This window comes from Camelus dromedarius, chromosome 18, assembly GCF_036321535.1.
Source record: "Camelus dromedarius isolate mCamDro1 chromosome 18, mCamDro1.pat, whole genome shotgun sequence".
NCBI classification, from domain to species: Eukaryota; Metazoa; Chordata; class Mammalia; order Artiodactyla; family Camelidae; genus Camelus; species Camelus dromedarius.
Window position 1 is genome coordinate 4,392,410 of NC_087453.1, and position 11,975 is coordinate 4,404,384.

At 51.0% G+C, this 11,975-nt stretch overlaps 1 long non-coding RNA gene across 2 annotated transcripts; it reads right to left on the minus strand.

Moving 5' to 3' along the window:
• Positions 1-2,513: 2,513 nt before the first annotated feature.
• On the minus strand, positions 2,514-10,999 carry LOC116147474 (uncharacterized). 2 transcript variants are annotated; one of them, XR_010385002.1, is made up of 3 exons: positions 10,855-10,999; positions 8,517-8,602; positions 2,514-3,178 (listed from the first exon to the last, which is right to left on the minus strand). It is a non-coding gene; the product is annotated as an uncharacterized LOC116147474 (long non-coding RNA). The 2 variants fall into 2 exon arrangements; XR_010385001.1 differs by lacking the exon at positions 2,514-3,178 and adding an exon at positions 6,583-7,765.
• Between the last annotated feature and the right edge of the window lie 976 nt (positions 11,000-11,975).

Sequence of the window (11,975 nt, forward strand, 5' to 3'; positions counted from 1 at the left end):
CCACTCCCTTGTCAGAGACCGTCCACACCCTGACTTTGCGAACGAGAGGACTTCAGAGTGTGAGCTATTTAGGATGAAAATCAGTGCTGGTTTGCAACATCAGCATAGTTCCAGATTGATGGAACAGTAACCAACACGGCCCTTAATGTCTAGATAAGAAAGGCATGAGCCTCTCCAGCAAGTATTGTGGAAAAATACACTGTCCTTCCCACGATTTCTGCCAGTTCCCAAGGGGCTTAACTTCTTATGGTCATAGGGATGGGGTGGGGGAGGAGAGTGGGCGTGGCTATCAAGGGGGAGCTCGAAGGGTCCCGGGGAGGGGGGGTGATGGAACTGTTGGTGTCCTGATTGTGGGGTTGGCTACACAAATCTAGATGTGTGATAGGACAACACACTCACACGCACAGAGGAGTATGTGCAAAAATCTAAATAAACTCTGGATTGTACCCATGTCTGTTTCCTGGTTCTGCTAGTGCCCTACAGATCAGACATAACCACCAGGGGAGACCTGGTAAAGGGTCCACGAGACCTCCCTGTACAGTCTCATTGTGCAACCTCCTGTGAATTTACAATTATTTTCAAAACAGAAAGTTTAAAAACAAAACCTACATCCTTCTGGTGGCCCCTGCATCTAAGCCCCAGGACTGGGTTAATTCCATGTGTGGTGCTTGCCCCGGGGCGGATGCTGGCCTGCACTGCACACTTGCAGACAGGGAACCCCGCCCTTTGCTTGACTTTTACAGGTACCACACCCCCACCCCACCCCCAGACCAAGGGCTTTGTGTGTGCCGCCAGCTCGCTGACGGTTGGAGGGAGATAAACACACCTTACTGTTTACCAAGATACACCTCCCGGCAATGCATTAGCCATTTTTCACACAGTACAGTTGACCCTTGAACAACATGGGTTTGAACTGGGCAGGTCCGCTTACACAAGGATGTTTTCAGTGGTAAATACCACTATGCAGCCAGGTCCACGGTGGCTGCATCCCTGGATGTGGACGCGGAGGACCAGCGGATGCGGGGGGCCCAACTACCACTTACATGGGCATTTTTGTTTGCGGAGGGTTGGCGCCCCAACCCCCCAGGTCGTTCAAGGGTCAACTGTATCGTGTGGCCGCCCCTTGCCCCCTCCCTTCCTGCTCTTTTCCCTCCCTGCCCCACTCCCTCAAAAACAAACAGACAAGAAAAAGCAAACTCGATAGAGGCGAATTCTCCATCTCTAGCTTACAGCGGTTTCCTTATCTCTGTTAGGGTGTTGGCCGGGGTCCCCTTTCACCCGCAGGCAACTTATCAAGGTGGTTTCCCACATCGAGGACAGCCCTGCTCTCCAGAGATACGAGGAGGCCGGCTGCTTTAGACAACTTCTGTCCCTCCATGCGGCCGGGCCGGAGGGGCATCCGGCTTGAATAGCAGCCTCTGGGAAACCTGGCTTATCCGCCAGCCTCCCTCTCAGTCATCGGGGCTTCTAGACTGCTTTCCAACCCCTTCCTTCCCTGCACAAATACTCAGTTGGCCCCTCCTAAGCCCAGCCCTGACGACCCAAAATCAAAGAGAAGATCATTTGCCCTGCATCTCAGCGGGCATCCCACAAACAGGGGTTCTCTCCTGAGCCCTCTGACACCCTAAATGCAGCCCTTGTTCCAAATGAAAACCGCCCCTTCCCCTTTCCAAAGTAATGATTCTGAATCTTAACTGCATAGAGCATCTACTTTGGAACACGTGTCAACGGAAAGCCAGAGGTGCCTTGGGCAGAAGAAGTAAACCATGAGCCCACTCTCAGCCTCTGTCTGGGGAGTCCATTCGTGTCGCTGAGTCTCAGCAGGCAGCCTCCACGACTCCCACAAGCAGAGAAGCTAAAAACCACTGGGCATGTGGCACGTTCAAGCGAGACGCACCACTAACCGCCAAAGGTGAGACGAACCCACTACACATTTGTTTTGAACACGCAGCCCTCAGAACCAGGTAAGGTTATTTATTCCACAACTGTTCATTCAGGTTCATTCATTCAACAGATGTTTGCTGAGGGCCCTGCGTGGGGCAGGCGTGATCTAGTACCGGGAAGGAAAAAACAAACAAACAGCAAAGAAAACACAGGAAGGACCTTGCCCTGGGGGAGTGTGCATTTTGGTGACACCGCGAGCTTTTCATTTTTGGAGGGGATGCCAGCAACGTTAAATCCTGAGGAACACGAAGCTGATGAGGGATACTGGAGGTTCTGGGGTTTTTTTTAAAGGATTTTCTTTACCATTTTTTAAAAAATTGAAGTATAGTCAGTTTACAATGTTGTATCATTTCAGCATAATATTTCAGTCATACATATACATACACATATTCCTTTGCATGTTCATTTTCATTCTAGGTTACTACAAGATATTGAATGTAGTCCCCTGTGCTGTACAGTGAGACCTTGTTGTTTATCTATTCTATACATAGTAGTGTGTATCTGCAAATCTCAAACTCCCAATTTATCCCTTCCCACCCCTCTTCCCCCGCCCCACCCAGTAACCATCAGTTTGTTTTCTATGTGTGTGAGTCTGTTTCTGTTTTGTAAACAAGTTCAATTGTGTGTATGGTTTTTTAAAGAGTCTGCACATAAGTGCTATCCTGTGGTCTTTCTTTCTCTTTCTGGCTGACTTCACTTAAAATGGCGGTCTCCAGGTCCAACCACGTTGCGGCAAATGGCAGGACTTTATTCTTTTTTATGGCTGAGTAGTATGGGGTTTCAGTTTTAAACAGGGAGGCCAGGAAGGCCTCAGAGAAGGGACAGCAGAACATAGATTTGCAGGAGGTAAAAGAGCCACACACCGTGGGGGGAGGAATCACCGGATTGTACCGGAGGCACAACTCTTCCTCGGCCTCTTAGGGTCTCCGACTGAGAAGTAAATTGACCTAAAACACATTCACAGGAGAAACGCATGCAGACTGTTAGGTGGACATGGGTGTCCCCAGAAAACAGGGAGACCCAGGGAAGGGGCCAGGCCTGGGGTTTAGGCAGCAAATTGAGCAAAGACCAGAAGCTGTAGAAAGGTAACAATACACGGGGAACCTCAAGGAAGACTGGGTTATCTCGGCCAGTGTGTCCGTGCGGAGTTCTCTTGGCCTCCACCCCGTCTCTGGTGACAAGACCGCTTCCTGCTGGTACAGGGAGGGCACCGTCCACACAGGGGTTTTGTCTCCTGCTCTCGAGAAGAAAAGGGGGGTCAGAGGGCCCGTCCTGCACATGCTCTTTCCCAAGTGCCTTTAGCCCAAAATATCCTTATGCCAAAGCAGGGTATTTGGGGTGCATGTTCTGCCTCCCCTCAAAGTGCAAAGTCCCTGCGGGACAACCTGCCTGGGGCGTGTGAGGAGCAGCAGGGGGCGTGCGGAGGGAGCAGAAGCGGGGAAACGTGGTCGCCTGGCTGAAGTCTGCGAGGAGAAGGGGGCCCCCAGCTCCCGCGGTGCCTGGAGGGCTCTGCGTGGGGCATGGTTGGTGTTTTAGAAAGAGATGCGACACTAGTGGCCTGGGTTCGAGTGGGCGCAGGGGAGGGTGGAGGTGGTCAGATTCGGGAAGTATTCTGAGGTAAGGCCAACAGGATTTGCTCGTGAACGCATGCATGCAGCTGTGAGAGAGAGGGCCCTCGAAGGTGTTTGGCTGGAGCGTCTGGAAGAATCCCCACTGACTGCAATGGGAAGACTGAGTGAAACGGGATTTGGGGGGAAGGGGACCAAGAATTCTGCTTTGGACAAATTACGTTTGCCCAGCAGGTGCCCTGACAGGGACAGAGAGAAGGCAGTGGGTAACGGAGTCCTCCGCTGGAGAACAACATTTGGCAGCCATCACGCACGCACGGTGCATCAGAAACGTAGAGACTGGTGAGACCCCTAAAGAGGATGCAGAGAGGGAGGGTCCAAGGACTCTGCCCAGCGACCCCGTCTCTTGCTAAGAGGTCCGAAGAGGGAGGAAGGAAGCAGCACAGAAGACGAAGATGTGGCCACAGCGAAGGAGAGGACCAGAGGTGTGGAGTCACCTCAATGCAAGTTGTGTTTCTTGTTACCATCGCAACAAATTCCCACAACCCAGCAACTTACAGCGACACAGATTTATTCTCTTATGGTTCTGGATGTCAGAAGTCTAAGAGGAATCAGCAGAGCTGCATTCCTTCTGAAGGCTCGAGAGGAGAATCTATTTCTTTGTCTTTTCCAATGTCCAGAGGCTGCCTTCCTGGGCTCGTGGCCCCATCCTCCAAAGCCAACATCTTCCAATGCCTCTCTCTGCTCCCGTCACCCTATTGCCTTCTTCTGACCCTGACACCCCCGCCTCCCTCTTATACGGATCCCTGTGTTTACACGGGGCCTGTTCAGATAATACAGCAAAAGCTTCCCGTCTCACACCCTCACCTTAACCACATCGGCAAGGTCCCTTTGGCCTTGTATCTGAGCATGTTCACAGGTTCCAGGGATTAGGATGTAGACTTATCTGGGGACCCATTATTCTGCCTACCGCACAAGTGAAGTACATGAAAGAGGAGTGACTGACAAATGCCTCTGAGAGGTCGAATGAGCGTCAGAACTGAGCATACACCCACCAGCGTGGTTACTGTTACCCTCGACCAGAGCAAGAATGGAGCAGCTTCTGCAAAAAGCAGCACATCCCAAAATGTCCTCGGTACCAGACAACAACGGGTATCACTCTTTTTAGATTTTAGAGTAGAGTTATCAGCCTCGAATTAGTGTCTAAGGAGGTATGATCTAACCATGCCACTGAACTGAGACCTCTTTCTAATGCTAAACCTACTGGAGAAATACAAAAATGTAACATAACACTTCTTTATCTGCTCTGCGCCAGAAGATTTAGGGATGTCATTTTTTTTTAAAGGCAGATTTAATTTTAGAATTAGCAAAAGAAAGCTAAAAAGTGAAGTTCAAAAGACTTGCAGAATTCCAACGACATCAAAAAACTTTCATTATAAATAACAACTGTTGCATAAGGGAGTGAAAATAATACACAAGCTAACATTTACTTGGCATTTACTAGCCCCAGCCCAGCATTATTTTTAAGCCCTTGACATCGATTAGTTCATGCCTTCTTCATTATAAGAAAATTTGGAAGGTACTATAGCAGGGCTCAAGGTTCAGATGAGAGAACAGACTCAGATAGGGTGAGTAACCGGTGGAAGGTCACACAGCAGGGAAGCTGTGTCCCACTTTTACTGCCATGTTATGATTCTTCTGGACACTGACTAGTAGCCAGAGGCTTGGGAGACAGAGACAAACAGAATGCACCCCATAAACCCCCGGTATTTATTTCAGATTTTTGATCCTCCAGGATTTTTTTTTTCCAACAACGGAAGAGGAGATCACCTTTTCTTTTGCACCAGTTCTGTGTGCTATTTAAAGATATCATGCACAGAAAAAAGGGGGTCCTTCGCATTGGCCCCTTCAGTATCCCCAGTCCCCAAATTAACTACCATTAATGGGCTAAAGTACACATTTCCAGACTTTCCCCCCAAGAGGCTAGTGTTCAGACTCCACTTAATCAGACTAAATGCAATAAAGCTTTTATTATTTATTTATCTGTTTATTTCCTAAATGTTTCTTCATGTATAAGCAGGAGGAAGTAGAGGTTATAATGATAGCGTTCCGGAGAGCTCTGGAACACCTAAGTACCCTTTTGCTTAGTCATCAAATTCCCATGCTTGGACCCTGCCTCTTCCTGTCCCATAAGCGTTCCACATGGCTTTAAGAACTCTCCCCTGTGCCTCCTTTGCCCCCAAACTCTTCACCCCTGTGGCCAAGTCCACGGGCAATGCTGAATTGCTCACCAAATAAAAATGCATTTGCTCTGTGTTCATACCAAAGTTCAAAGGATAATGATCTGTATAAAAACAACGTTTGCCCGACAGGTTAACTGGCATGTTCGAAAATGGACACTCCTTTGGCAACTCATTGGTTGAAGTACAATGACGGTAATAACATTCCGGACAAAAGAGCAAGGCTGTTTTATGTATTTTGGGGGGATGCAAATTACCTTTATGACCCTGAGAGTAGCCAATCTTATCACTGTAAGAGTGAATTAAACAATAGTTTACGACTAGTTGCTAGTCAGGCTTCAGAACAAAATAAACAAACACAGAAACCACCACCTGTGCAGGACAAAAACCTGGTATCTCTCGGCAATTATAATGGTCCACTAAGGAGAAATTAACTGTCCAGCTTTTCTTCCTTAGAATGGAGCTGATCATAGAAACATGCACAGCTGAGGCAGCACCAACACGTCTTAGTACAGAGCTACCTGCTAACCCATCATGTGTTAAACGCTCTTCACCTGTAAGCAGGCACATTGTCCAACTTGGGAAATGGTACCTCCAGCATCAGTGTGGAAATTCTGGGTGCCACATTAGCTTTCAGGAAAGCCGTCTGAGCACCCCGTTTCCCAACAATGGAGCTACCTGAGTTAATGGTGAACACCTCCTGCATGAACGAACAACTGCTGAATAAAGCAAAAGGCTCTAGGAAGGCTCCTTAAAATGAAGCGGTCAGAGATGTCATCCAACTGTTCAGGTAAATATCACTGCAGAGCAACAGGAGGAAATCACCCCAACGTTTATTTATGTAAGACTCCAGGACATAAAAATCAAATTCACCCTTCCTGGATGCTAGAGAGGTAATAAAAATGAATGGTTAAGGATGGACACCAGCATATATAAATTCAACAGAGAGTTGCCGGGGGACCCTCTCTGTCCCGAGCACCTTGGATCCAACATCAGCAAAACTGACAAAGACCCCTTGCCGCAGATTTTCTGGCAATTCCAGCCTTCATGCCTCATTTCATTATCAACCTCCTTTTTTACTCGGAAACCTCAAAAACTTAAGTGCTGACCACGTGCCTTGTAAAGATGTGGCACTCAAGTTAGACGGCCGGGGACTCATAACGTGGTAAGACTCGTGACACTTACTTTGGAAGCAGTGAGCAGACTGAGAATAATTTTAAAAAATGATGACCAAGCCTGCTGGCCTGCATCATTCGCTGCTATTCTGCAAGACACTCATCTATTTTATTTTTTTGTTTCAAAATATTTTTACATTGATCACTTTATATCTCTGCGTAAAGCTATTACATTTCCAAATAGCATTATATATCATGCCTGCCCCACAGACATCCTATGCCTACTGGGTCAAAAGCAGGCCCTGGAGGCAAATAAAGCCTGTGGCCAAAGAGCTATCTAAGTAGAAGGTACTTGAACACTTGCTTTTTGCAACCAAGCGCTCTCGTGGCCTCCTACCCTTGTTCCTTTTTGCGTGGGAAGCACCACATACCTGGCCGGGACCTTTTCTTTCTTTGAGCCCCTTTGACTGATCAAAAGCTGATAATGTGAGCGTGCCAAGGAGCAACACTGCCCCCGCAAGGCTGAAATGCCAGCGCTGCAGGCCTGGGAGTGTCTCCCAGGGACGCGCCTGGTGAGTAGCTGTCAACCACGCACAAGTCCCTTGACATCCTGGGCAAAAGGCATAGTAAGCATCACTGTCGCCTGGAGGAGGCAGGTGACCAACACTGTACCACCGGCATCGGGAGAACTGGAGGCTGGCCCGCCACAACCCGGGGCATCTTTAGGAGATGAAGCAGCATTTGACTCCAGGAGAGGATGCTGCGTCTCCGGGTCTCAGTCCGACTAAGCTGTGGCCATCAGCGTTCCCAGGGACGCCTACGACGGCAAAGCCAAGCCAGGTCAAAGCTCTGGGTCTCAGAACAGACACGGGGCTCAGGTCACACGTGGAGCGGCCACCTGCAGTAAGTAGGAGGTGGGTCTGGATGGAGCAGGGACAGGAAGCGGCAGAAAAAAAGCGTTTGGGAAGATATATGAGGGTAGATAAAGGGCGGAACTGAAGTGAATAAGAGGAGTTCAGACTTTACAAGCAGTGGTGGGCCCAGGAGTTAATTGCTCTTTTCATTCAAAACTAAAGGCAAGCAACCGGCCTCTGCTCTCCCTCAACCCCCTAATTAACAGGGGTTGCGCCTTCAACAGGCAGAAACTGCTCTGCACACTCGGGGTGAAACAGAATTGCATCTCTTACTTTTTTAGTCTTCTGCACTCCCCAGGCTTTTTAGGAAAATTTAGCACCTCTTTTTTGAGGTGTCTCCCCAAATATTGTTTTATCTAAGAACACAGGAAGGTTTGCAGGGTCAAAAGGGAAGGGCCACTTCAGGTCCCACAGAGAACCTGCACCCCTAAAGGAGCCAGCACTGCTGAGGTGAGGCTCTGACACTCCGGACTCTTCCAGAGGCTGCCAGACAAGCCCACTGCCTTGGGATTGAGTCTGGCCCACAGGTGGGCTCCAAATACCACCCAGCTTTTGAAGCCACCCACAGGCACGGCCAGGGTAGCAGCCTGGCCCCAGACGGCTGCCACAGCGTCAGCCCCCACATGGGCCCTATGCACCCTTCACCCACACGTAAAGGCTCCTCCCCTTCTCCTGGTCAGTGGGGCTGCCAGGGCACTCTGGAAGGAAGACAGCCTTCTGGGGTTCCCCTCTTACCTATACCTCCTGAGAGAAGGACCCACAGAGGGTCCAAGGTGACACATCCTCCAGTGGGAAATTGTCCAGTCAATCCCAGGAACGTTCTGAAAGAGGAAAGGAAACCTGTGACCTGTGGTGGACTCCTCACCTCCGAAACAAAGTTTGGAACACTGCACGGTTCTTCCCGGCTTCACCTCCTTCCAGTCCCCCATCCACGTCGCCCTCTCTCCCCTCCTGCTCACCCCTCCTCTCCCATCTCTCCCTCTCTCCTCTTAGGCCCCTGCTTTTCCCTCCACGTCTACCACAGTTTCCCCTTTCTATGTCCCACCTCTCCTTTAAATAATACTTTTTCAATCTGTAGTTGAAATTTCTAAGCACAATTTTATAATATAAATATAATATACTATAAGTACACGAATTTATAATACAAAGCTTCCTCGTTGCAGGAGTTTTGGAACCGTAACACAGAATTACCCGAGAGGGCACTAAACAGAGGTGGTGGTTCAGGCAGAGAAACTCATTTACATGATTTAAGGGAAGTTATTATAACACTATTTTCCTGGGGACCTTCAAATACTTCTCTCCTCCCTTGCAGCACACACACTGCAACAGACACCTAGACACACTGTGAAAGGTAGCGACCCAAGAACTTAACCAACAAGCACATCCCTGCTGGCACGTGAGTTTCTTTGAAAAGTGAATTTGAAAATGAAAGAAAAATATTTGAGTCCACACTAAGCACCAGAATGTGAGATAAAATACAAAGAGCTACAAGAAGGGGCTGCGGAGAACGAATGAGCAGACGTACAGAAGGTACAGAGGTGGGACAGAAACGCCATCCCCCGCTGCTGGAAGGTGTGCTCAAACGAAAGGAGGCCAAGTGAAGGCCATGTCTCCACTGAGGTTCCAGAAGCCCATCCCAACCTAGTCCTCAAGACCGCCTTCTTCTTCGAGTTATGTTTTGGTTTGTTTTCCAGCATCCAAATGTATTTATTCACAATCAGCAAACAAGAAAATTCTGTTAAATTTTCATCAACTTTTTTTTTAATTAAAAAGTGGAAACAAAATGAAATTTCCTGGAATGTTGTTAACCATACCTTTAAAAAAAAATCTCAGGGAACTGCAAAAGATTTTAATCATCTGTTGGCTCCAAAGTTGTATTTATCTTGTATCTAGTTGGAGACTCAACTCTTTCTGAAGACCATCAAAATCAGCTTTAAATTAATCTCCATTAAAAAGAATTTATTGAGATGAAACTCATACAACAGAAAGTAACCCCTTTAAAGCGAACAATTCAGTGACAGGTAGTGCGTTCATGTCATGGCTCCTGAGTTTTAACTGCCCACCCCCAAATCCCTTTCTCTGTTTCTTCACTCTCCCTCTCCCTCCCACCTGCCTTACAGAAGATAGTCTGGAATGAATTCTAGGACTTCTAAAGAGCTGGGAAAGATGTAAAGCTGCACGGGTGGTCCAGCCCCCTCCCACCTTCTCATCACTGTCTCCACTTTGACCTCCCGGTTTCTTCCTTCCAGCCTCCTAGTCTCCCCAACGCCCCCACCCCCCACCTTCTGCCCTTCAGGTTCTTTAATTCCATTCACTTTCGTTGCTCACCCCCTGACCATTAGCTGGGCTCCCTCCCTTTCTCCATCATGACCATAACCACTGTGTTTCCCATTCCCTCCTTGTCTCCTGAATTTTCCCTCCACCACCTACCTCCTGCTCAGGTCTCTAGAGCATCCTACCTATAGGCTCCCTTGTCCCTCTTCCACCACCACCATCTCTCAAAACCCCTTTTAGTTAGTTCTCTCCTACCCCTACTATCCTCCTCATCCATCCCACCCCCCTCCCCAGGTCTCAGCGCCCCCTGCAGGCCCCCCCCACTCCCCTCCTCATCCATCCCCACCCCCCAGGTCTCAGCGCCCCCTGCAGGCCCCCCCCACTCCCCTCCTCATCCATCCCCACCCCCCAGGTCTCAGCGCCCCTTGCAAGGACCCCCACCCCCCTCCTCATCATCCCCACCCCCCTCCTCATCCATCCCCACCCCCCAGGTCTCAGCGCCCCCTGCAGGCCCCCCACTCCCCTCCTCATCCATCCCCACCCCCCAGGTCTCAGCGCCCCCTGCAAGGACCCCCACCCCCCTCCTCATCCATCCTCACCCCCCTCCTCATCCATCCCCACCCCCCAGGTCTCAGCGCCCCCTGCAGGCCCCCCACTCCCCTCCTCATCCATCCCCACCCCCACGTCTTAGCGCCTCCTGCAGGCCCCCTACTCCCCTCCTCATCCATCCCACCAACCCCCAGGTCTCAGCGCCTCCTACAAGCCCCCCCAGCTCCCCTCGTCACCCATCCCCACTCACCATGGTCTCTCATCGTTCCCTGCAGCTCCCGGTGCAGCTCTCGACCCCCTCGTCTACCTCCCTTGCCGTCCATTGCCCCCTCCCCCCAGGGCCCCGCCCCTCGCACACCACCCCACTTCCCGCCCTGCGCCTGCGCACTGCTATCCTTGACCCTCGTGCCCAGGCGGCTGGCGGCGGCGGGCGGAGGCCTGGACCGCGCGGCGCAAGGCGGAGCCCACCAGGACTGGGCGGGTTGGCGCCCAGGCCACGCCTCCAGGGTGAGGGGCCTCCCCAGGGTCCAGACTCGCGTCTCCCGCTGAGCACCAGCTGCTCCGCGTGGGCGTGGGCGTGGGCGGGCTGGCGCGTAAGGCCAGGGAGGGGCCAGGAGGGTGGGGGCTCTCCCGGTCCAGAGCGGGTGCCTCAGGCCCAGAGAGGGCGCGTGATCGCCTTGAGGCCAAGGCTGCGTGGGTACAGGCTCTGGGCCAAAGCCTCCGTGGCTCAAAGGGTGCGCAGTCTGGAAATGCGCTCTGGTGGGAATCGTGTTCAGGCCCCGCTTCTAGGCCTGCAGTGTGCATTTGCTGAAAGCCGGTTCAAGCTCAAGCCTTCTAGGCCTGGAACTGTGCACTGGCCCGAACCCTGCACAGGCCACACTTTGCTAAGCCTAGACTGTGGATTTGCCACAAGCCTGTTGGTTCTAGAATGTTCTGGACAAACACCTGCTTTGGCCTAAATCCTGCTAAGGCTCAGCCCCTCCTAGGCCTAGGCTGAGTCAACTTCATCCTGACCCCAACGAGGCCCAAAGCCTTTTGGGGCTGGAAACTTGTCAGACCTTGGTCAGCCCTGATGCCCGCCAGCCCCAACCCCCACTATGGCCACCCAGACGGCTTGCTTTTTTTTCTGACAGGCCAGGTCACAGTGGCAGGGATGGAGTTCTTAATTCCTTCCGAGCAGTTCACCAAAATCAAAGAACTGGAGTTAATGCCAGAAGAAGCCCTGGAGGAGAAGGAGGAGGAAGATGGCGTGTGCAGAGTGAAGGAACACTCAGGCTCTGGAGAGTTGGAGGCCCAGAGCACCCATGGGGCCCTCCAGGCCAAGATCCCGGAGGGAGAGCAGGAGCTGGTGCCGGCCACCACGGAGGAGAG